The sequence below is a fragment of the Carassius auratus genome, chromosome 17, assembly GCF_003368295.1.
Source record: "Carassius auratus strain Wakin chromosome 17, ASM336829v1, whole genome shotgun sequence".
Taxonomy (NCBI): domain Eukaryota; kingdom Metazoa; phylum Chordata; class Actinopteri; order Cypriniformes; family Cyprinidae; genus Carassius; species Carassius auratus.
In genome coordinates, this window is record NC_039259.1 from 4,880,761 (window position 1) to 4,894,968 (window position 14,208).

The following is a 14,208-nucleotide window of genomic DNA, read 5'->3' on the forward strand; positions in this document are numbered from 1 at the left end:
ACATTGCGTCAAAGCAACTGAACAAACATTCATTAGGAAAACAGTTGGTCAATAATGCAAAATTATAGTTAAGGCAGTTCATCATTGAATTCAGTAAATTAATCAATAAATTAATTAAGCAATATTCCACCTTAGCAAGAGCGTTCTTTGCAGCCTTCTATAGGTAAACATATATAGGTAAACTAATACTTCAGAATGTTTTTTTTTTTTTTTTTTTTTTTTTTGTTACATCAACAAAAATATTCCAATTCATATCCACAGATAAATATTCTGTTATGCTGTGCATCTCCAAGCAACACACAGTAGTGGTGTTCTGAATGAACAAACTGATTGAGTGAATGATTCACTGATTCACTCATAAAGACAGTGGCAGTGGAAATTATGAATTTTGACTTGAAAAAAAATGGCGACAAAAGGCAATGACTTTGTACCTACTTATAATTTGCAACCACAATAATTGTGTAAAATATATTTGCCTTTTACCTGTAAGTTTACCCTGCTATAGTAGACAACCACGTTCCAAATGTCATTGTGAAAAAGTGTCCATATTCAAGGGAGTGCTATTTTAATCTCATTACAATATTAACTTAAAACATGCTCATGCTGAACTCTGATAGTATTCGTTGTGAATATCATGTGCTGTTTTCGCTGTGAGACATATTGCCAAATCAATCTCTTAAAAGAAAGCAGTCGCTTATGTAGGCAAGAGCTTTTGTAACAGATCAAAAATGCTCTCTTTTTTTCCACCAATGACTAAGCAACAAAGGGGTGTGGCTTTATAAATATATGAAGTACTAGCTTATTTTTTTATTTTATTTGTAATTTGCTGAACATCAGAGAAGATTTCATAAAAAGCAACTCTAAATGGACTCCTTTCTTCTCCTATTCACATTGCTTTGTCTAAAAGGTATTAAAGTTTAACTTGAAATAAGAATTGACAGTGATCTTCATGGATTATAATAAATGTACTGTAGATTTCTAATGAAAAAACATATCCTGTTTATTACGATATCTTTGTATTTCCAGCAGATTTCAGTGACGGTGTTCTGATCACTCAATGGCCGAAATACATATCCAGACTTCCAGGCTTCTCAGTTGAAATACACTGTTACCAAAATGATACAAATTATGAATACAAATACTGGTACAGACAAATAAAAGGAGAGCTAGTGCTTGTTGGGAGCTACATTGTTAGCTCTGGCTCGACTGAGAAGGATTTTGGAACCGGTTTTACAGTGTCAGGTACAGAGAAGAAGCAATGACCCTGAAAGTGGATGTTAAGGAGGGGATTGATGCTGTGTATCTGTGTGCTGCTAGTTTACACAGTGAATAAACACTAATAAATTGTACAACAAAAACCCATTGGATGGCAACCTCTAAATCCCACCTGTCTCAACCACAAAAAAATAAACCCATATCTCTACAGACAAGTCAGCAGAACCTTACAACCCGCACATACAGTAGAATTACATTAATCATTTTACACCCCTCCCTTATGCCAAAAGCACTTTCACACAAAGGTCTTGTTGATGTGACGCAGTCAGTAGGGGGAGATGTGACTTTAATGTACAGGTATTCCTCTCTCTCTGTTGATATTAAAGTCTTGTACTCTCTCTCTCACCTTGTCAGATTATTTTTGCTGTGTGCATAGCCAGAGTATTTTTTAACCCTGTTTTAGAAGGATGTTCAGAGCTGCGTATGGACTGTGCGTTTATTTATTATTATATATAGGTAAGATGTCCGTTGAGAGCAGAATGATCAAATTATTATAGCTACTGTATATATCAGTTTTGTTATTGGTCTTTGGCTTTTAAAATGAATATCTATTAAACATATATTTATATTTGATTTTATTGATTATATTGTCACAGGGATGGTGCGATGTGTGACCGTTCAACAGAACCCCACATCCATTTTAGCCAACGAGAAATCTGCAGTGATAAATTGTAGTTATGATGACAGTAACATGGATTATATGCAATGGTATCAGCAGAAGGATACAGCCATGGTCTTGATCGTCTTCAGTTTCAGTGCTACAAGTGAACCCACGTTTGAAGATGGATTTAAAGGCCGGACTGAACTGGACAGAACAGAAACACTGAAGGGAGTCCTGAAAATCTCTGATCTCAGTTTATCAGACTCGGCTGTTTATTACTGTGCTGTCAAAAGGCACAGTGCTGTAGTCTTTATTACCTGCCTGACTAAAAACCAAGCCCCCAGACAAACAGGAAATGCAATACATACAAAAGAGGAATCTAACTTCTGTTTCTTTTTCTTTTTTTTCAGATTTTCTTTTTCAAAGATTTTTGTACTTTCTGTCAGTTTTTAATTGAAAACACAATCAAATATAAGCTTTCCTCCAAAACTAGTAGACCTACCTAGACAACATTTTAAGGCATCATGTATGCTGGCCAAATTTTACAGTAACATATCCTTCACAGATAACACAATACCAGGATGCATTGCGACAGTATCTGTGAAACATACAAGATGATGGATGCAGTCGAGAGAAATATTTCCAATAAATACTTACATTTCATGCAACAAAAACAGTTTCAGTCAAATCCACAGCAAAATATTCTGTTGCTGGGGGCTACATTGTTATTTCTTCCTCTAATGAGGAAGGTTTTGGAACTAATTTCACAGTGTCAAGTACAGAGACTAATTAATGGACCCTGAAAGTGGATGTTAATGATGGGATTGATGCTGTGTATCTGTGTGCTGCTAGTTTACACACACACAAAAATAATTGCTTTAACAAAAAATGCAATAAAATCCTGCAATCACACCTGCCTTAACCATGAATAAATAAGCCCATATTTGTACAAACCAGTCAGCAGAACCTGACAACTTGCACATTCAAATGAATTAATCATGTCACACTCCTCCCTTCCGCCCTTCCTCCCTTCTTCTCTGTCTATACTAAAGACTCATACAAATCTCTATCATCACATTATTTTTGTTGTGTGCGTAACCAGAGTATTTGTAACGCTGTTGTAGAAGTATGTTTAGAGCTGCATATGGACTGTGCATTTATTTCTTATTATACATAGGTAAGATGTCTTTTGATAGTAACATGAACAAATTATTATAATTTATCATTTTCGTTTATGTTCTTTGCTTTGAAAGAGAACATCTCTTAAAACATTTTTGTATTTTACAGGGATGGTGAAATGTGTGAATGTTCAACAGAACCCAACACCCATATTAGCCAGCGCGAAGAATATAACAGACATAAATTGTAGTTATGATGACAGTAACAAGCCCAAACATGTTATGGTATCAGCAGAAGGATACAGCCATGGTCTTGATCGTGTTAAGTTACAGTGCTACAAGCAGGGCCGCGGGAAGTAATTTTGAACAGGGGGTGCTGTGAAATTTTTTTTTTTTTTTTTTTTTTTTTTTGACAAAAAACCTATGAGCCTATATAGGCCTATTTAAAATACATTTTAAAAATAAATACATTGAGATTTACTACTTTTATTGTCATATACACTTCAGTGCACAGCCAGCCAGGGTCTGAAACGTACAGACATCAGTTCTCAGATATGCGCAATGGGTTATTAATCTGAAGCAGAAGCAGAATCAGAAATAATAGTTTAATAATCGAAAGAAAACTAAATAATTACTTTCATTACAATTTCAGATAGCCTATACATACATGCAACATATTAAGATACAACAAATAATATTACAACAAAATATAATATTAATCAAACTTCACAATAACGCTAAAACAATGCAATCGATTTGGTCAGCTGGCTTGAGTCACTGCACGTTTATGTCACACGCAACTCTATTAACTCCAAAATCTTTTTACGCACACCACAAGGAAATAATCTCTGACTATTTAAGCAATTTGTTTATTGAACAGTTCTCCACATCCATTACGCAAAGAACACACGCACAGTATAAAGCTTTCATCTCCAACCTTTTTACACAAACCACAAGGAAATAATCTCCGACTATTTAAACTTTATTTTAACATTTCTCCACAATAATTACGCAAGGAACACACGAACGAAATAATACTCTCCATCTCCATCCCCACCACCTTACAAAAATACTATAATAGTGTACTACTTACAATTGCTTGGCTAGTCAAAGCTGATCCCACACTTGTTGCCAAAAAAATAAATGTTACAAGCGCGGCAGCACCATGCTCTTACCTGAGCTACATGTAGGCGGGGTGCCCTGGACTGGTTACAGGTGTCCAAATGTCGAGGTGCGCTGTATTATATAAAGATGGATGTATTCTGCATGGAACGAGCAAAATATTTTAATAGGCCTACATTTTTTTTTATCTCCCTCTCGTCACTAGGGGGTGCTGCAGCACCCCCAGCACCCCCACTTCCCGCGGCCATGGCTACAAGTGACCCCACCTATGAGGATGGATTTAAAGACCGGTTTGAACTGAAAAGAACAGAAACACTGAAGGGAGTTCTGAAAATCTCTGATCTCAGTTCATCAGACTCGGCTGTTTATTACTGTGCTGTCAGTATGCACAGTGCTGTAGTCTTTATTACCTGCCTGACTAAAAACCAAACCACCAGACAAACAGGAAATGCACAAAAAAGCCAATCTAATGTTCTTGAGGTTCAAATGTGACACTAATGAAAAGGCTTGTTACAGCATTTCATTTCTACATCAAATAATATTTTTGTACAGTTTTTAATAGAAAACACAATCAGATATAAGTGTTGCTCCCAAACTGAGTACAGGATCTACCCAGACAGCGGCATGTGTGCTGGCCAACTTAACGTAGCATTCACATATAATGCAATACCAGAATGCATTTCAACAGTTTCTGTGAAACATCCAAGATGGTGGATGGAAAGAAATGTTGCCAGTAAATACTTTAATTTAATGCCATTTATTTTGATGCATTACATCAGTAAATTATAAACATATATAGGTAAACTAATACTTCAGAATGTATTTTTATTTATTTTTTCTTGCTCCATCAACAAAAATATTCCAATTCATATCCACAGATAAATATTCTGTTATGCTGTGCATCTCCAAGCAACACACAGTAGTGGTGTTCTGAATGAACAAACTGATTGAGTGAATGATTCACTGATGCACTCATAAAGACAGTGGCAGTGGAAATGATGCATTTTGACTTAAAAAAAAAAAAGGGCGACAAAAGGCAATGACTTTGTACCTACTTATAATTTGCAACCACAATAATTGTGTAAAATATATTTGCCTTTTACCTGTAAGTTTACCCTGCTATAGTAGACAACCACGTTCCAAATGTCATTGTGAAAAAGTGTCCATATTCAAGGGTGTGCTATTTTAATCTCATTACAATATTAACTTAAAACATGCTCATGCTGAACTCCGCTAGTATTCGTTGTGAATATCATGTGCTGTTTTTGCTGCGAGCCGAATTGCTTTGAAATCAATCTCTTAAAAGAAAGCAGCTGCTTATGTAGAAAAGAGCTTTTGTAACTCAAAAATGCTCTCTTTTTTTCCACCAATGACTAAGCAACAAAGGGGTGTGGCTTTATAAATATATGAAGTACTAGCTTATTTTTTTTTTTTTTTTTGTAATTTGCTGAACATCAGAGAAGATTTCATAAAAAGCAACTCTAAATGGACTCCTTTCTTCTCCTATTCACATTGCTTTGTCTAAAAGGTATTAAAGTTTAACTTGAAATAAGAATTGAAAGTGATCTTCGTGGTTTAGAATAAATGTACTGTAGATTTCTAATGAAAAAACATATCCTGTTTATTACGATATCTTTGTATTTCCAGCAGATTTCAGTGACGGTGTTCTGATCACTCAATGGCCCAAATACATATCCAGACTTCCAGGCTTCTCAGTGGAAATGCACTGTTACCAAAATGATACAAATTATGAATACAAATACTGGTTGTATTCATAAAATAAACCCATATCTCTACAGACAAGTCAGCAGAACCTTACAACCCGCGCATACAGTAGAATTACATTAATCATTTTACACCCCTTCCTTATGCCAAAAGCACTTTCACACAAAGGTCTTGTTGATGTGATGCAGTCAGTAGGGGGAGATGTGACTTTAATGTACAGGTATTCCTCTCTCTCTGTTGATACTAAAGTCTTGTACTCTCTCTCTCACCTTGTCAGATTATTTTTGCTGTGTGCATAGCCAGAGTATTTTTTAACCCTGTTTTAGAAGAATGTTCAGAGCTGCGTATGGACTGTGCTTTTATTTATTATTATATATAGGTAAGATGTCCGTTGAGAGCAGAATGATCAAATTATTATAGCTACTGTATATATCAGTTTGGTTGTTGTTCTTTGCTTTTAAAATGAATATCTATTAAAACATATATTTATATTTGATTTTATTGATTATATTGTCACAGGGATGGTGCGATGTGTGACCGTTCAACAGAACCCCACATCCATTTTAGCCAACGAGAAATCTGCAGTGATAAATTGTAGTTATGATGATAGTAACATGGATTATATGCAATGGTATCAGCAGAAGGATACAGCCATGGTCTTGATCGTCTTCAGTTACAGTGCTACAGGTGAACCCACGTTTGAAGATGGATTTAAAGGCCGGACTGAACTGGACAGAACAGAAACACTGAAGGGAGTCCTGAAAATCTCTGATCTCAGTTCATCAGACTCGGCTGTTTATTACTGTGCTGTCAGTATGCACAGTGCTGTAGTCTTTATTACCTGCCTGACTAAAAACCAAGCCACCAGACAAACAGGAAATGCAATACGTACAAATGAGGAATCTAACCTCTGTATCTTTTTCTTTTTTTCAGATTTTCTTTTTCAAAGATTTTTGTACTTTCTGTCAGTTTTTAATTGAAAACACAATCAAATATAAGCTTTCCTCCAAAACTAGTAGACCTACCTAGACAACATTTTAAGGCATCATGTGTGGTGGCCAAATTTTACAGTAACATATCCTTCACAGATAACACAATACCAGGATGCATTGCGACAGTATCTGTGAAACATACAAGATGATGGATGCAGTCGAGAGAAATATTTCCAATAAATACTTACATTTCATGCAACAAAAACAGTTTCAGTCAAATCCACAGCAAAATATTCTGTTGCTGGGGGCTACATTGTTATTTCTTCCTCTAATGAGGAAGGTTTTGGAACTAATTTCACAGTGTCAAGTACACAGACTAATTAATGGACCCTGAAAGTGGATGTTAATGATGGGATTGATGCTGTGTATCTGTGTGCTGCTAGTTTACACAATGAAACAAATAAAAAGAAAAAGAAATGGTGTAAGAAAAAATGCAATAAAATCCTGCAATCACACCTGCCTTAACCATGAATAAATAAACCCATATTTGTACAAACCAGTCAGCAGAACCTGACAACTTGCACATTCAAATGAATTTATCATGTCACACTCCTCCCTTCCGCCCTTCCTCCCTTCTTCTCTGTCTATACTAAAGACTCATACAATCTCTATCATCACATTATTTTTGTTGTGTGCGTAACCAGAGTATTTGTAACGCTGTTGTAGAAGTATGTTTAGAGCTGCATATGGACTGTGCATTTATTTCTTATTATACATAGGTAAGATGTCTTTTGATAGTAACATGAACAAATTATTATAATTTATCATTTTCGTTTATGTTCTTTGCTTTGAAAGAGAACATCTCTTAAAACATTTTTGTTTTTTTATAGGGATGGTGAAATGTGTGAATGTTCAACAGAACCCAACACCCATATTAGCCAGCGCGAAGAATATAACAGACATAAATTGTAGTTATGATGACAGTAACAAGCCAAACATGTTATGGTATCAGCAGAAGGATACAGCCATGGTCTTGATCGTGTTAAGTTACAGTGCTACAAGTGACCCCACCTATGAGGATGGATTTAAAGGCCGGTTTAAATTGGAAAGAACAGAAACACTGAAGGGAGTTCTGAAAATCTCTGATCTCAGTTCATCAGACTCGGCTGTTTATTACTGTGCTGTCAGTATGCACAGTGCTGTAGTCTTTATTACCTGCCTGACTAAAAACCAAACCACCAGATAAACAGGAAATGCACAAAAAAGCCAATCTAATGTTCTTGAGGTTCAAATGTGACACTAATGAAAAGGCTTGTTACAGCATTTCATTTCTACATCAAATAATATTTTTGTACAGTTTTTAATAGAAAACACAATCAGATATAAGTGTTGCTCCCAAACTGAGTACAGGATCTACCCAGACAGCGGCATGTGTGCTGGCCAACTTAACGTAGCATTCACATATAATGCAATACCAGAATGCATTTCAACAGTTTCTGTGAAACATCCAAGATGGTGGATGGAAAGAAAAGAAATGTTGCCAGTAAATACTTATATTTTGATGCATTACATCAACCAAGTCAAGTCAAGTCAAGTCACCTTTATTTATATAGCGCTTTAAACAAAATACATTGCGTCAAAGCAACTGAACAACATTCAGTAGGAAAACAGTTTGTCAATAATGCAAAATTATAGTTAAAGGCAGTTCATCATTGAATTCAGTAAATTAATCAATAAATTAATTAAGCAATATTCCACCTTAGCAAGAGTGTTCTTTGCAGCCTTCTATAGGTAAACATATATAGGTAAACTAATACTTCAGAATGTTTTTTTTTTTTTCCTCCATCAACAAAAATATTCCAATTCATATCCACAGATAAATATTCTGTTGTGCTGTGCATCTCCAGGCAAGACACAGTAGTGGTGTTCTGAATGAACAAACTGATTGAGTGAATGATTCACTGATTCACTCATAAAGACAGTGGCAGTGGAAATTATGAATTTTGACTTGAAAAAATGGCGACATTTGCCAAAAGGCAATGACTTTGTACCTACTTATAATTTGCACCCACAATAATTGTGTAAAATATATTTACCTTTTACCTGTAAGTTTACCCTGCTATAGTAGACAACCACGTTCCAAATGTCATTGTGAAAAAGTGTCCATATTCAAGGGTGTGCTATTTTAATCTCATTACAATATTAACTTAAAACATGCTCATGCTGAACTCCGCTAGTATTCGTTGTGAATATCATGTGCTGTTTTCGCTGCGAGCCGAATTGCTTTGAAATCAATCTCTTAAAAGAAAGCAGCTGCTTATGTAGAAAAGAGCTTTTGGAAAAGATAAAACATGCTCTCTTTTTTTCCACCAATGACTAAGCAACAAAGGGGTGTGGCTTTATAAATATATGAAAAACTAGCTTATTTTTTTATTTTATTTGTAATTTGCTGAACATCAGAGACGATTTCATAAAAAGCAACTCTAAATGGACTCCTTTCTTCTCCTATTCACATTGCTTTGTCTAAAAGGTATTAAAGTTTAACTTGAAATAAGAATTGACAGTGATCTTCGTGGTTTAGAATAAATGTACTGTAGATTTCGAATGAAAAAACATATCCTGTTTATTACGATATCTTTGTATTTCCAGCAGATTTCAGTGACGGTGTTCTGATCACTCAATGGCCGAAATACATATCCAGACTTCCAGGCTTCTCAGTTGAAATGCACTGTTACCAAAATGATACAAATTATGACTACAAATACTGGTACAGACAAATAAAAGGAGAGCTAGAGCTTGTTGGGAGCTACATTGTTAGCTCTGGCTCGACTGAGAAGGATTTTGGAACCGGTTTTACAGTGTCAGGTACAGAGAAGAAGCAATGGACCCTGAAAGTGGATGTTAAGGAGGGGATTGATGCTGTGTATCTGTGTGCTGCTAGTTTACACAGTGAATAAACACTAATAAATTGTACAACAAAAACCCATTGGATGGCAACCTCTAAATCACACCTGCCTCAACCACAAAGAAATAAACCCATATCTCTACAGACAAGTCAGCAGAACCTTACAACCCGCACATACAGTAGAATTACATTAATCATTTTACACCCCTCCCTTATGCCAAAAGCACTTTCACACAAAGGTCTTGTTGATGTGACGCAGTCAGTAGGGGGAGATGTGACTTTAATGTACAGGTATTCCTCTCTCTCTGTTGATATTAAAGTCTTGTACTCTCTCTCTCTCACCTTGTCAGATTATTTTTGCTGTGTGCATAGCCAGAGTATTTTTTAACCCTGTTTTAGAAGAATGTTCAGAGCTGCGTATGGACTGTGCGTTTATTTCTTATTATATATAGGTAAGATGTCCGTTGAGAGCAGAATGATCAAATTATTATAGCTACTGTATATATCAGTTTGGTTGTTGTTTAAAAAGAATATCTATTAAAACATATATTTATATTTGATTTTATTGATTATATTGTCACAGGGATGGTGCGATGTGTGACCGTTCAACAGAACCCCACATCCATTTTAGCCAACGAGAAATCTGCAGTGATAAATTGTAGTTATGATGACAGTAACATGGATTATATGCAATGGTATCAGCAGAAGGATACAGCCATGGTCTTGATCGTGTTCAGTTTCAGTGCTACAAGTGACCCCACGTTTGAGGATGGATTTAAAGACCGGACTGAACTGGACAGAACAGAAACACTGAAGGGAGCTCTGAAAATCTCTGATCTCAGTTCATCAGACTCGGCTGTTTATTACTGTGCTGTCAGTATGCACAGTGCTGTAGTCTTTATTACCTGCCTGACTAAAAACCAAACCACCAGACAAACAGGAAATGCAATACATACAAAAGAGGAATCTAACTTCTGTTTCTTTTTTTTCAGATTTTCTTTTTCAAAGATTTTTACTGTTTTACTGTTTTTCCTGATTTTTCTATCAGTTTTTAATTGAAAACAAAATCAAATATAAGCTTTCCTCCAAAACTAGTAGACCTACCTAGACAACATTTTAAGGCATCATGTGTGGTGGCCAAATTTTACAGTAACATATCCTTCACAGATAACACAATACCAGGATGTATTGCGACAGTATCTGTGAAACATCCAAGATGATGGATGCAGTCGAGAGAAATATTTCCAATAAATACTTACATTTCATGCAACAAAAACAGTTTCAGTCAAATCCACAGCAAAAATATTTTGTTGTGTTGTGCCTCTCCATGCAAAACATACATGTATTAACGGGTTCTGAATGGATGAATTGGTTGAGCAAATGGTCATGTATAATATGCCAGACACATTTCCCAATAGCTTGAGTTCCAGTGATTAACCTGCATTTTAATTTATGGAAAACATCAGAACTGACTTTTTGAAAATAACTTTGCTCTGATTTTCTGAGTAATGATACTATAACTTTGGGGATATTTTTGTAGTCCTTCAGGGAAATGTGGCAAAGATATTTTCACAAAAGACTGACATTTAAATTGATTTATAATACAGATCTTCAGTTGGGTCTTAATAATTTTTACTTTGTTAAATTTGTACTTTGTAATAGTGAAAAGAAAGTTTAAAGTATTGTCTTTGCAACCAGCTATTGTTAAACTCCACTAGTATCCACTGAATCATGCAGTGTTTGTTGTGTTGAGCAGAGTTGCTTTCCTTATTTGAAATTAGTCACTTAAAAGAAGTCAGCCGCTGACGGAGGCAAAGAGCTTTTGAAGCAGAACAAAAGTGTCCTCTTTTTTTCCCCACCAGTGGCATTGCAACAAAGGAGTGTGACTTCATAATACAGTATATGAACTACAATTTTATTTTTATTTTTTATTAACTGAACATCAGAGAACATTTCACAAAAAAAAGCATCTCTGAATGGATTGCTTTCTTCTATTCTCATTGATTTGTCTAAAAGGTATTCAACTTGGAATAAGAAATGACAGTGTTGGTTGTGGTTTTAAGTAAATTAAGATTGATAAGGAAAACATTTCCAGTTTTGTTTAATATATCTTTGTATTTCCGGCTGTTTTTAGTGATGGTGTTCTGATCACTCAATGGCCAAAGCATATATCCAGTCTTCCAGGCTCTTCAGTGGAAATGTACTATTACCAGAATGATACAGACTACGATTACAAATACTGGTACAGACAAATAAAAGGAGAGCTAGTGCTTGATGGGGGCTACATTGGTATTTCTTCCTCTATTGAGGAAGGTTTTGAAAACAATTACACAGTGTCAAGTACAGAGACTAATTAATTGACCCTGAAACTGGATGTTAAGGATGGGATAGATGCTGTGTATCTGTGTGCTGCTAGTTTACACAATATATAAATAATAAAAAGAAAAAATCATCGTGCAGTCACACCTGCCTTAACCATGAATAAATAAACCCATATTTGTACAAACCAGTCAGCAGAACCTGACAACTTGCACATTCAAATGAATTAATCATGTCACACTCCTCCCTTCCGCCCTTCCTCCCTTCTTCTCTGTCTATACTAAAGACTCATACAATCTCTATCATCACATTATTTTTGCTGTGTGTGTAACCAGAGTATTTGTAACGCTGTTGTAGAAGTATGTTTAGAGCTGCATATGGACTGTGCATTTATTTCTTATTATACATAGGTAAGATGTCTTTTGATAGTAACATGAACAAATTATTATAATTTATCATTTTCGTTTATGTTCTTTGCTTTGAAAGAGAACATCTATTAAAACATTTTTGTATTTTACAGGGATGGTGAAATGTGTGAATGTTCAACAGAACCCAACACCCATATTAGCCAGCGCGAAGAATATAACAGACATAAATTGTAGTTATGATGACAGTAGCAAGCCTTACATGTTATGGTATCAGCAGAAGGATACAGCCATGGTCTTGATCGTGTTAAGTTATGGTGCTACAGGTGTCCCCACCTATGAGGATGGATTTAAAGACCGGTTTGAACTGAAAAGAACAGAAACACTGAAGGGAGTTCTGAAAATCTCTGATCTCAGTTCATCAGACTCGGCTGTTTATTACTGTGCTGTCAGTATGCACAGTGCTGTAGTCTTTATTACCTGCCTGACTAAAAACCAAACCACCAGACAAACAGGAAATACACACACACACACACACACACACACACACACACACACACACACACACACACACACACACACACACACACACATACACAACAAAGGCAATTCATAGACTATATTTTAAAAGGTGCAATTTCTGTATTAAAGAGGTCATATGATGCTTTTTTTTTAAAGATCATTATTATTTGTATTTGGTGTAACAGAATATGTTTAAATGCTTTAATGATCAAAAAATACATTATTTTTCAAATACTGTACATTATTGTAGGTCCTCTATACCCCGCCTCTCTCAAACGCATTGTTTTCTTCAAAGTCCATCCTTCCGACAAGCGTAGTCTGCTCTGATTGGCCAACTGACCCAGTGCATTGTGACTGGCCGGACACTGCAAGCACTCATCAGAAATGTAACGCCCCCTTCCATAATCATGAGGTTCTTCTTGATCATTGAATTTTGGTACAGCGCACTTTCTATCAGCTGCAGTTCTGGCGCTAGCAAATCAATATACTGTGACATACATTAGCATTAGTATTAACTGAGCGGTACTCAGTTACTCTCACAGGACACTGCACTTATTCACAAAATAACAATAACATTTTTAATTATTTTTTTTGCATTTGCTTTAAAGCCTTGATGGTTATTTAAATGTTTCATTCGTGTGCTGTTCTGACATGCGTTTTTTTCTGAGCACACTTAAAGAGCATGCAGGAATAGGAAAAAGCCTGTTAAACTGTGCCTGATAACTAAACTAAGTTATGTTTTGTGCTAATACTGTCAAAACACACAAGGTTTATGCATAGACTAGTTGGTTATGTCTAAAATGAAAGTAAAGAACTGAAAGAACTAGATGCATGTCTGTATATTAGATGTGTGCAGGTCTTAAAGGGACAGTAGGCTACATGCTGCTGACTGTAATTAAAGGGATAGTTCACCCTAAAATTAAATTTATGTCATTGTTTATTTACTCACGTTGGCCTAAACCTATACTCATTTATTTCTTGTTCTGAACACAAAAGAAGACATTTTAAAGAATCCGGATAACCAAACAGTTGCTGTTCCACACTGACTTTGACAGTAGGGGGAAAAAAAAAATACTCTGGAAGTCAACTGTTTGGTTTTCCACCTTTTTCAAAATAGAGTCTATTTTTAGCAGAAGAAGGGAAACTCATTCAGGTTTAAAACAACTTTTGAATCAGGGGCGTGTCTAGGGGGAGGCTGGGGGAGGCAGTGCCTCCCCTAGGATAAGCCCTGCCTCCCCGAGAAACGGACTGTCCCTCTGATGATAAATAAACATTTAAAAGTTGATTGTTTTGTGCATATTTTTCCATCAGTAGCAGGTAAGTC